The sequence below is a fragment of the Odocoileus virginianus genome, chromosome 5 (assembly GCF_023699985.2).
Source record: "Odocoileus virginianus isolate 20LAN1187 ecotype Illinois chromosome 5, Ovbor_1.2, whole genome shotgun sequence".
NCBI classification, from domain to species: Eukaryota; Metazoa; Chordata; class Mammalia; order Artiodactyla; family Cervidae; genus Odocoileus; species Odocoileus virginianus.
Genome location: NC_069678.1, coordinates 76,564,741 through 76,577,800, shown reverse-complemented (window position 1 = coordinate 76,577,800; position 13,060 = coordinate 76,564,741). Strand labels below are relative to the sequence as shown.

Below are 13,060 nucleotides of genomic sequence, written 5' to 3'. Positions count from 1 at the left end.
CCTGATGCGAAGAACTGACTCATAGGAAAAGACCCTGATGCTGGGAAAGATTGATAGCAGAGGGAGAAGTGGGTGACCGAGCTTGAGGTGGTTGGATGGCATCAACGACTCAATGGACATGAGTTTGAGCAAACTCAGAGAGATAGTGAAGGACAGGGAAGCCTGCTGTTCTGCAGTTCATGGAGTGACAAAGAGTCAGATATGACTCAGCGACTGAACAACAATGCATATAGGAATATAGGACATCGTTAGCCCTCAATAAATACTATTAAAATGTTTTTATGCTGAACACTTGGTTACTGAAGAATCATCATGATCATCACTATTTTTCATATTTGGACAGGATCTCACAGTTTACAAAGCACTTTTATACACATTGCCTTATTTGATTTGCTGTGGTCTGGGAAAAGCAGAATTTATTGCTTCTATTTTATAGAGAAGAAAACTGGTATATAGAGAGAGGGTGTACTTTGTTGAAGGTTGTGTAGCTAATAATCATGTGACTCCTAGTCCAACGTTCCTTATTCTATACCACTGTTTTCCCTCTATTTCTATGTCTTCAATCATTCCAATGATAAAGTAGAAGCCCCTAAAAGCTATGAGTTTTCAAATTGGTTCAGCATGGAAGGTACTGTTAAGGCATAGGATGTTTCATCTCATTACTCAAAAAAAAAAAAAAAAAAAATTAAAACTTACAATTTAGAAAAGAACAGATTTCTTAAACAAAATGATTAATCTGAAGAAATAAAACCACCTTTGCTAGAAAGAATATTTTTCCCTTGAATTAGTGTGCTGTTATGCCAGATTAGAGATTCATATATATACTGATTTAAGAAGCAGCTATACTATTATTTTAAATCTTTTGTTATTTAGTTTCTTTTCTTGTAAATATTATGTAAACAGTTTACCAAATGACTTCAACCTATAAACTCAAGTGTCCTGTGGTCAAAATATTCCAGAACCATTTTTCCTTACAAAGTTACTTTTGGACATAGAGCATTTGAGAGGCCTGGGCTGCAGTCCTGAGTGGTCATTAACTGAACGTGTGCTCTCAAGCAAGCCACTGCACGCCAGGCCCACACATCTGTGAATGGCCCAACTACTGCCTATCTTGGTACCTCCCGAAGCTGATAAGAAGAGGAGTGAAATAACTGTGAACATATTTGCATCTGAGTAAGATCTCTTGGTTTCTTTCAGTCAATAAACCAAAGTTTATTGTAGCTAAATGGTGGGATGCATATGGCAGTAAAGTAATGGAGGGAGTGAGAATTGAGGGGTAGGGGATGGAGAAGGAGATGGTATGAGACTATGTAGGCTTTCATTTGCTTTGGTAAGGAGTTTTTTTTTTTCTTTTTCCTACAGGTCATTAGAATCACTGGAGGCTTTTAAGTAGGAGAGAGAGATGTGTGTTAGTATGTGCTCAGTTGTGTCTGACTCCCTGCGACCCCCTGGACTGTAGCCTTTCAGGCTCCTCTGTCCATGTAATTTTCCAGGCCAGAATACTGGCGTGGGTTGCAATTTCCTTCTCCAGGGGATCTTCCCAACCCAGGGATCAAACCAATGTCTCCTGCATCTCTTGCACTGGCAGGTGGATTCTTTATCACTGAACCACCTGGGAAGTCCCAGAGACAGATGAGATATCATCAAACATTAAGTTTCAGAAAAACAACTCGAGAAACAGTAGAAGGACTGGTAGGAGGCGGGGCAGGTAAGATTGGAGTCAGGGAGATGAATTAGGATGCTGTGAGGTTTCATCTGGGCTATGAAGACTTGGCCAGTATTGTGAGGGGAAGGAAGAAAAGAATAGATTTGAGAAAAGTTTAGAGGCAGGTCAAGAAGCAACAGTTAGAACTGGACATGGAACAATGGATTGGTTCTAAATTGGGACATAAGTACATCAAGGCTGTATATTGTCATCCTGCTTATTTCACTTATATGCAGAGTACATCATGCGAAATGCTGGGCTGGATGAAGCACAAGCTGGAATCAAGATTGCCGGGAGAAATATCAATAACCTCAGATATGCAGATGACACCACCTTATGGCAGAAAGCAAAGAGGAACTGAATAGCCTCTTGATGAAAGAGAAAGAGGAGAGTAAAAAAATCGGCTTAAAACTCAACATTTAAAAAACTAAGATCATGGCATCTGGTCTAAACACTTCATGACAAACAGATGGGGAAACAGTGACAGACTTTATTTTCTTGGGCTCCAAAATCACTGAAGACGGCGACTGCAGCCATGAAATTAAAAGATGCTTGCTCCTTGGAAGAAAAGTTATGACCAACCTAGACAGCATATTAAAAAGCAGAGATATTGAGAATGTTTGTTGTAGGTTTATTATATATGGCCTTTACTATGTGGAGGTAGGTTCCTTCTATGCCCATTTTTTTCAAGAGGTTTAATCATGAATGGATGCTGAATTTTGTCAAAGGCTTTTCCTGCATATATTGAGATTATCATTTGGTTTTTATCTTTCAATTTGCTAATATGGTGTATCACATAGATTGATTTGCCTATATTGAAGAATCCTTGCATTCCTGGAATAAATCCAACTTGATCATGTTGTATGAGCTTTTTGATGTGTTGCTGAATTTTGTTGGTTAAAATTTTGTTGAGGATTTTTGCATCTATGCTCATCAGTGATATTGGCCTGTAGTTTTCTTTTTTTGTGTTGTCTTTTTCTGGTTTTGGTATCAGGGTGATGGTGGTCTCGTAGAATGAGTTTGGAAGTGTTCTTTCCTCTGCAATTTTTTAAAACAGTTTTAGAAGAGCTTAAGAGTTTTTAATCAAACATTCTCTAAATGTTTGATAGAGTTCTTCTGGGAAGCCATCTGGTCCTGGGCTTTTGTTTTTTGGGAAATTTTTGATCACAGCTTCAATTTCAGTGCTTGTAATTGGGTTGTTCATAATTTCTATTTTTTCCTGGGTCAGTCTTGGATGATTGAAATTTTCTAAGAACCTGTCCATATTTTCTTGCTGTTCATATAGTCTGTTCATGAAAGTCTCTTATAATCCTTAAAATCCTTTGTATTTCTGCACTGTCTGTTGTAATCTCTCCTTTTTCATTTCTAATTTTGTTGATTTGATTCTTCTCTCTTTTTTTCCTGATGAACCTGGCTAAAAGTTTGTAAATTTTGTTTATCTTCTTAAAGAACCAAATTTTAGTTTCATTAACCTTTACTATTGTTTCCTTCATTTCTTTTTCATTTATTTCTGCTCAGATCTTTATGATTTCTTTCCTTCTACTAATTTTGTTTTTTTTTCCTTTTGTTCTTTTTCCAGTTGTTTTAGGTGTAAAGTAGGTTGTCTATTCTGTGTTTTTCTCGTTTCTTGACGTAGGGTTGTATTGCTATAAACTTCCCTCTTAGGACTGCTTTTGCTGCATCCCATAGGTTTTGAGTTGTCATGTTTTCGTTGTCATTTATTTCTAGCAATTTTTTAATTTCCCTTTTGATTTATTCAGTAACCTGTTGGTTACTTAGAAATGTGTTGTTTAATCTCCATGTGTTTGTGTTCCTTACACTTTGCCCCTAAAGATCAGGAACAAGACAAGGGTGTCCACTTTCATCACTATTATTCAACACAGTTCTGGAAGTCCTAGCTGTAGCAATCAGAGAAGAAAAAGAAATAAAAAGAATCCTGATCAGAAAAGAAGAAGTAAAGCTCTCACTGTTTGCAGATATCATGATACTGTACATAGAAAACCCTGAAGACAGTATCAGAAAATTACTAGAGCTAATCAGTGAATTTAGCAAAGCTGCAGGATACAAAATCAATACACAGAAATCACTTGCATTTCTATATACTAACAATGAAAAATCAGGAAAGATAAATTAAGGAATCAATCCCATTCACCACTGCAACCAAAAGAATTAAATATCTAGGAATAAACTTAACTACGGAGACAAAAGAACTATACAAAGAAAATTATAATACACTGATGACAGAAATCACAGATGACATAAACAGATGGAGAGATAATCCATGTTCCTGGGTAGGAAGAATCAATATTGTGAAAATGACTATACTACCAAATGCAATCTACAGATTCAATGTGATCCCTATTAAAAAGGGCATTTTTCACAGAACAAGAACAAAAAATTTCAAAATTCATTCAGTTCAGTTTAGTTTAGTCGTTCAGTCATGTCCTACTCTTTGCGACCCCATGGACTGCAGCACACCAGGCCTCCCTGTCCATCACCAACTCCCGGAGTTTACTCAAACTCATGTCCATTGAGTCAGTGATGCCATCCAACCACCTCATCCTCTGTCATCCCCTCCTCCTCCTGCCTTCAATCTTTCCCAGCATCAGGGTCTTTTCAATTGAGTCAGTTCTTCGCATCAGGTGTCAAAAGTACCGGAGTTTCAGCTTCACCATCAGTCCTTCCAATGAATATTCAGGATTGATTTCCTTTAGGATGGACTGGCTGGACCTTCTTGCTGTCCAAGGAACTCTCAAGAGTCTTCTCCAACACCACAGTTCAAAAGCATCAATTCTTTGGTGCCCAGCTTTCTTTATAGTCCAGCTCTCACACCCATACATGATTACTGGAAAAAATCACAGCTTTGACTACATGGACCTTTGTTGGCCAAGTAATGTCTCTGCTTTTTAATAGGCTGCCTAGGTTGGTCATAGCTTTTCTTCCAAGGAACAAGCATCTTTTAATTACATGGCTGCAGTCACCATCTGTAGTGATTTTGGAACCCCCAAAATAAAGTCTGTCACTGTATCCACTGTTTCCCATCTATTTGCCATGAAGTGATGGGACCAGATGCCATGATCTTAGTTTTCTGAATGTTGAGTTTTAAGCCAACTTTTTCACTCTCTTCTTTCCCTTTCATCAAGAGGCTCTTTTATAGTCCTTCCTCGTTTTCTGCCATAAGGGTGGTGTCATCTGCATATCTGAGGTTACTGATATTTCTTTCTCCTGGCAATCTTGATTCCAGCTTGTGCTTCATCCAGTACAACATTTCTCATGATGTACTCTGCATATAAGTTAAATAAGCAGGGTTACAATATACAGCCTTGATGGACTCCTTTCCCTATTTGGAACCAATCTGTTGTTCCATGTCCAGTTCTAATTGTTGCTTCTTGACCTGCATACAGATTTCTCAGGAGGCAGGTCAGGTGGTCAGGTATTCCCATCTCTTTCAGAATTTTCCACAGTTTGTATGGAAACACAAAAGATCTTGACTAGCCCAAGCAGTCTTGAGAAAGAAGAATGGAGCTGGAGGAATCAACTTTCCTGACCTCAGATTATACCACAAAGCTACAGTCATCAAGACAGTATGCTACTGGCACAAAAACAGAAATATAGACCAATGGAACAACATCGAAAGCCCAGACATAAACCCATGTACCTATGGCTACCTTACTCTTGACAAAGGAGGCAAGAATATACAATGCAGCAAAGACAGCCTCTTCAATAAATGGTGCTGGGAAAACTGGACAGCTACATGTAAAAAAAATGAAATTAGAACACTTCCTAACATCATACACAAAGAGAAACTCAAAATGGATTAAAGACCTAAATGTAAGACCAGAAACTATAAAACTCTTAGAGGAAAACACAGGCAGAACACTTGATGACATAAATCAAAGCAAAATCCTCTATGACCTACCTCCGAGAGTAATGGAAATAAAAACAAAAGTAAACAAGTGGGACCTGATTAAACTTAAAACCTTTTGCACAGCAAAGGAAACTAAAAGCAAGGTGAAAATACAACCATCAATGAGAGAAAATCATCTCGCACTGGTCAGAATGGCCATTATCAAAAAGTCTGTAAACAATAAATGCTGGAGAGAGTGTGGAGAAAAGGGAATGCTCTTGCACTGTTGGTGGGAATGTAAATTGATACAGCCACTATGGAAGACAGTATGAAGATTCCTTAACAAACTAGGAATAAAACCACCATATGACCCAGCAATCCCACTCCTAGGCACATACCCTGAAGAACCCAGAGTTGAAAAAGACACATGTACTCTACTGTTCATTGCAGCACTATTTACAAAAGCTAGAACATGGAAGCAACCTAGATGCCCATTAACAGATGAATGGATAAAGAAGTTGTGGTACATATACACAATGGAATATTACTTGGTCATAAAAAGGAACACATTTGAGTCAGTTCTGAAGAGGTGGATGAACCTAGAACCTATTATACAGAGTGAAGTGAGTCAGAAAGAGAAAGGTAAATATTGTATTCTAACGCACATATACAGATCTAGAAAAATGATACTGAAGAATTTATTTTCATGGCAACAATGGAGAAACAGACATAGAGAACAGACCTATAGACATGGGGAGAGGGGAAGAGAGGGTGAGGTGTATGGAAAAGAGTAGCATGGAAACTGACATTACCCTATGTAAAATAGATAGTCAACAGGAATTTGCTGTATGGCTCAGGACACTCAAACAGGGGCTCTGTATCAACCTAGAGGGATGGGATGGGGAGGGAGATGGGAGGGAGGTTCACAAGGGAGGGACTATATGTATACTTATGGCTGATTCATGTTGCACTTTGACAGAAAACAACAAAATTCTATAAAGCAATTATCCTTCAATTAAAAAAAAAAAAAAGCAGAGACATTACTCTGCCAACAAAGGTCCGTCTAGTCAAAGCTATGGTTTTTCAGTAGTCATGTATGGATGCGAGAGTTGGACCGTAAAGAGTTGAGTGTGGAAGAATTGATGCTTTTGAACTGTGGTATTAGAGAAGACTCTTGAGAGTCCCTTGGACTGCAAGGAGATCCAACCAGTCAGTCCTAGAGGAAATCAGTCCTGAACATTCACTGGAAGGACTGATGCTGAAGCTGAAGCTCCAATACTTTGGCCAACTTATGTGAAGAACTGACTCACTGGAAAAGACCCTGATGCTGGGGAAGATTGAAGGTGGGAGGAAAAGGGGACAACAGACGATGAGATGATTGGATGGCATCACCAACTCAATGGACATGAGTTTGAGCAAGCTCTCGGAGTTGGTGATGGACAGGGAGGCCTGCTGTGCTGCAGTCCATGGGGTCACAAAGAGTTGGACACGACTGAGCAAGTGAACTGAACTGAACTAGAGGCAGAAATAATATTATAACCTACTAGATACTAGATGCATCCCATTCCACAGTCATAGTTCTTATTCTCTGAGTCTCGATTACTTAGAGATACTAGAAAATCTCAAATTAGATATGGTGATGTAAAGTATCTGAAGGGAATGGAACAAGCTCAGCATTGCAACCTTCATGCATTTCATTGATTAGAAGCTTCATCTTGCTTTACCATGAAATCGATCCTTTTAAGATATATAGATAGTTAAATGGCATTGAGGTTTTTCCTTCTCTTTTTTGGTTTATTTGTTTGTTTGTTTTTAATCAAACTCAGTCTAACATAAAGTGAAAATCGACTCAGCTACAATGTTAGAGCCACTTACATATGAAAGTCACTGAAGTACAGAATATTTTAAAATATTGGTGCTTGGAGTTAGAATTTACTGCATTTACTAGGTGGTTTCTAATGTTGGCTTTTAAAAGTTCTAATGTCCTTTGGCTCTAATTTTAAACTGGAACTCTATAATCTATGAACAGATTTATAAAAGGAGCCCATGACCTTAAAGAACAATGGCCATAAGAAAACATGGGTTTTAGTGTCAGATATGTTATTATAATTGACCACTGACTTAAGGAAAGTGTGTAATTTTACCATGCTCTGATTCTACCATCTGTAAAATGACAGTTGGCTTTGATATCTCTGAGATGCTTTTCAAATATGAGCTATTATAACTCCAATGATACATTCTTTTGTCTGGTTTAGAGCATTTGGTTATTTTAAATGGAGACATCCATCATTGCTCTAGAGGAAAAATTCACTGCTATCCTGCTTACTTTAGCTGTAAGCCTTTCCCACTCTGCCTCTCTCCACATAGGACAATGATTTGAGCAAACTCTGGGAGTTGGTAAAGGACAGGGAAGCCTGGCGTGCTGTAGTCTATGGGGTTGCAAAGAGTTGGACACAACTGAGTGACTGAATAGCAACAACTGTTTCTTACATGGTAGGGATGCTGTTTACATTCACTTATTTAATCACAGTTCTCTGAGCCAGGTATTATTATTCTCTTTTAAAAGTGAAAAAATAAAATTTCAGCAGGGCCATGTAAGTTGCTCAGTGTCATAAAACAAGTACGTGATGAGGTGGGATTCAGATACAGGTCTAACTACCACTAAAATTTTTATTAAAAGCATGACTTTTAACTAATATACTTCATGTTCATTGACCCAACAGCTCTCTGTGAAAGGCTCAGGTCAAATTCATTTCCTTTATGAAGTCTTATCATTGCAGGCTGAAATTACCTATCCTTCCAACTGCTGGTATGATCTGTAATGCAGTTTGCTTTACATGTGTGTGTTTTTACTAGAATGTGAACTCTTCATGGTCAGTAACAATTCCTTTATTTCTATGTCATTAGTGTCTGGTATGGAGGCTGGCTGAGTGGTTGCTCAGCAAATGTTTTACCCTATGCAAGAATGAATAGAAGAATGAAATGCCAATTAACCTATTTTTATTTCCTTATGGTGGTAAATAGGATATCCTTGTATTATCAATAAAGTCTAAAGCCATCTAGCAGTAGCTTGTGGATACAGACTGTTAAGTTTGATAAGGGTAAGAATTATGTCATTGTTTTTTAATACTGTGTTCTCAGTACTGAGCTTAGTGCTTGGTGCTTAGTGTAGTAAAGGGGGATGGGTGACGGAGAAAGGAATCTGTATACCCTAAATTTGTAAGGCTTTCCTCCCAGCTCATTTAAACAAACCTTCACTGGGGGATTCATAGCTACAGATCTAGAGGAAGAGATGTTCTTGGGGCAAAAATGGGGGCTGTGTGACTATGTAAGTGGCAAGGCCCACAGGTCACCAGTCCTGAAGCTCCGCTGGCATCCCCATCCTCATTTTGCAGTAGTCTGCACTCATCTGATAAACAGTAAGACCTCACATTCAAGTTGCAGGTGGATATGAGCAGGGAAAAGAAGGAAAATACAGGAGGCAGGAAGGAGAAGAGCTGTGGGATTAAGAAAACAAAAAAGAAGAAAGGGAAGAGTGAAAACAAGGAGGAGAGGGTAATAGGGGTAAAATGTGATAGGAAAGAAGATGGAGGGGTGGGAAAGAAAGGAGGCGAGAAAAAGGAAGAGGAAGGCTGGGGGATACTGACAACTTTACCCCGAGTGGTGCCAGACAACTGCAGAGGGCAACGGGGAGCTGGCAGGGATCCCTTACTTCGATTCCAAGGCAGGGTGAGGAAGAGTGGGGGTCAGAGTCAGTCTTCAGCATTTAGACTCAATTACCTCACTGCCAGGATATGCCTGAGTAAGGCAAATGGACCAATGATGTTCATTTGGCTCAAACATACCCATGAGGTAGGGCCTAATGATGGCAGCTCGGAAATGAATATTACTTCTCTTAGTAACTGCCATTAGCAAGATGGAAGACAACACAACTAAACAAACAAACTCAGTGTTCTCAGCATCTTGACAATCAGCTTCTCCCAGGAAGGCCTCTGTCTGCTGCTGTTTTGATTGTCCCACAGCACTCGGTTCAGCGGTATACCCAGCAGACATTTAGTAAATAGTTGGGACAGCTGGGAAATCTTAACATGAAGTGTTGTTTTGATTGGGGGAGCGGGGTTGCAGAAAAATGTTTAACAGGTCCTTTGGTGAGAAACCCATCTCTGCTTTGTGGAGAAAAGGCTGAAGACACAATAAGACTCCTAGAGTTAAGTCTTATGTTATTTGTTATTAAAAAGGCAAGGTCTTAAGATGTGCTTTTTAACAGTCTTTAGTTTGGCTGTAATTTAAGATGACTTTTACAAATTAGATCCTAATCCTTGCAGACACAGATGGCTGTTACAGAATAGCCTTGCAAAAACACTAGTCATTTGACTTGAAAGAGCATTCAGAGAAGGATGAAGGGCCATTAGCTCTCATCCCACCCCTGGCTCTAGGAGGTCTAATGAGTCCTGGGTGGGCTTTCTGGGTTTAGGTGTGGGTCTGGAATCTGGGTGGGCCTATGGCATCTGTTCTCATTTGGAACAGCCTCTCTAGTTCACTCTGGAATCAGGGATTTAGGATAAATTATACTTGAGGTCATTAACACTTGACAACATTAACTTGAATGCTTATGTGTGAGTCATCATCATGCTGGTAACTTCATTGGGATAGATACAAACATGATAGGACAGTCTCTGTATAGAATTATAGAACAATAGGACAAGTCCTATAAGAGAGGAATGTATAATCTAAACTGCATTGGCTACATTGGTGAGGAGCTTAAGAGAAGGGGAGGGCTTCCCAGAGGAGGTAACATTTGAACTAGGCATTAAAAGACAAGTTCAAGTGGGTCAGCAAGTGGGAAGGGTGGATATTCAAGGGAAAGAGAACAAAGTATATACAAAAGCACAAAGGCATGACAGTCTCTTGTGTCTTTAGTGAAAAGTGAGCAATATCCTATCTCCTGGTGACAGAATTAAGTAAGGTGAGGCAGGATTTAAGATGGCTCCAGAGGTAGGATTGTTGGCCAGATTGTGATGAGTTTTTAAAAACCATTCTAAAGGGTCTGTACTTATCCTAAGGGAGTAGCGAGCTACCAAAGATTTTTTAAATAAGAAAAAGAATGATCAGAGTGGGGTTTTAGAATAATCATTCTGTGGCAGATAATTTCAGGTTGACTAAGGACCATAAAATGGACTTTTGATGAATACTGGGAAGCTCTTGATTTCTTCAATAAGGAACAAGCTTTTTTGGTTAGACATTTTCTCTGAGCAACTAGGCCAAATTTAGTCTAAACTGGCCTTCGGATGTAGAAAGGGATCAGGGAGAAGAGACTGTTAACCAGATTGAACAGTGTTCTTCAACAGAGTAAAACAAATGCGATCTAAGAATAAATTTTTTCTAAGACCAAGTGACTGACCCTCCATTTAGGGCAAATATATACTGACACTTAATATGGTCTACACTGAAAAGGTTGAATGAATGGTGACTAGAGCTCAATGCAGGCAGGGGGCAAGCCTAAGAACCCTCTGCATTTCATGTCTCAGTTGCCCTGATTCTTTTTAACAGAAACTTTTCACAGTCCACATTTTTATCCTATGGGAAGAAGTTATTAGTGTTGATCATAAGACCCAGCTCCTTTTAAGAGACTCTTCCTCTCACCCCACTCCCAGTAATCAGGTTCAAAAATTAATCTGAAAGAAAGGTTACTTTTAAAAGCTAGGAAGGTCCATAGATTTCATTTCTTCCAGTACTTTCATTTTACAGATGAGGTTCAGGAGGGTGACTTAAAACCAAGTGTTGGAAGGGGCTAATTTGACCCCTATGTCATACAAGTTCTCCAAGGTGAGATGTTCATGGTCCAGCATAGCCTGAAAGATGCATGAGAGCCAGGCTGATCTTGAACCCCTTGACAGTGCCTCTTTTCTAAGTGTTCACCCATTTAAAGTTCAACTTCAGCCCTAGAATTTAAGGTAGTTTCTTACTTGGCCATGTGGTCCACTGAGCATGTGCATGCATGTGTTCCATTATGCATATTTTGCATCTTATATAAGAAAAAAGAAGAGGTTGGAGTAGTAGGTGAGGGCAGTGAGAGAAGGGACAATGTCCAGCACATGAGGTCCACTTTAGTCTCCTTGGCTTAGAGATAGTTGTTGGATCTTTATCCCACTTAGGAGATTTGTGGCAGTGGTGGAGCTAAACATATACTACTAGCTTCTGTTTCTATCCTGCAAATCCAACAGCTAATGTGAGGGACTAAGTTGGTGAAGGACAGGGAAGCCTGGCGTGCTGCAGTCCATGGCGTTGTGAAGAGTCAGACATGACTGAGTGACTGAATGATGATGATGTAGATGAACCTTACCAAATTCTTGGTTGAAGTCTATGCTATTAAATCTCACATTAGCAGATCATAATGTCACAGAATATCAAGATTTAAAATGTATCTTAGAGATAAGCTAGTCTCAGCCCCGTTTCATATAAAGTAGGAACACCAGGAATGACTCCATATATATCCAAAGAGGGATAATTCAGTAGTGCTTTGTTAACTTCAAAAATAGAAAAATCACTACCTCACAACACAAAATATTCTTTTCTTAGAAAGGCCAAATTTGCCTCCTAATAACTTTCAACTTACTGGTCCTACTTTATTGTTGAAGTCACGCAAAATCAGATTCCAGTTTTTATTGGCAGGCTTTCAAACAGCTGAAGACAACAATCACATCTCCCATGGCCATTCCTTCTCTAGAGAAAAATATTTCCCCAAATGATATGATTTCCTGTTTCCTTGTCTTCCTAACTGCCCTGCTCTACATAAGCTCCTATTTCTTCAAGTGACAACAAGAAGTTTCAGCATGGAGTCTAAGGACTACTCAAAGGTAGTTTATTTTTGTGCAGAGTTGACTAGGACTTAAGTTATTCTTTTTTTTTTTTTAATTCATAGTGCACTTTTGTTTTTTTTTTCCCCCATTTATTTTTATTAGTTGGAGGCTAATTACTTTACAATATTGTAGTGGGTTTTGTCATACATTGACATGAGTCAGCCATGGAGTTACATGTATTCCCCACCCCGATCCCCCCTCCCACCTCCCTCTCTACTCAATCCCTCTGGCAAGGATATACAATGGAAAAAGGACAACCTCTTTAACAAGTGGTGCTGGGAAAACTGGTCAACCACTTGTAAAAGAATGAAACTAGAACACTTTCTAACACCATACACAAAAATAAACTCAAAATGGATTAAAGATCTAAATGTAAGACCAGAAACTATAAAACTCCTAGAGGAGAATATAGGCAAAACACTCTCCAACATAAATCACAGCAGGATCCTCTATGACCCACCTCCCAGAATATTGGAAATAAAAGCAAAAATAAACAAATGGGACCTAATGAAACTTAAAAGCTTTTGCACAACAAAGGAAACTATAAGCAAGGTGAAAAGACAGCCCTCAGATTGGGAGAAAATAATAGCAAATGAAGCAACCGATAAGTTATTCTCTTGATGGGATTATACCTCTAAAAATGCAGCT

At 39.0% G+C, this 13,060-nt stretch overlaps 1 protein-coding gene across 3 annotated transcripts in view; it reads right to left on the bottom strand.

Annotated features, from left to right (window-relative positions):
- FAF1 (Fas associated factor 1) overlaps nucleotides 1-13,060 on the bottom strand; it is a 500,811-nt gene that overhangs the window by 36,273 nt on the left and 451,478 nt on the right. The window lies entirely within an intron of this gene.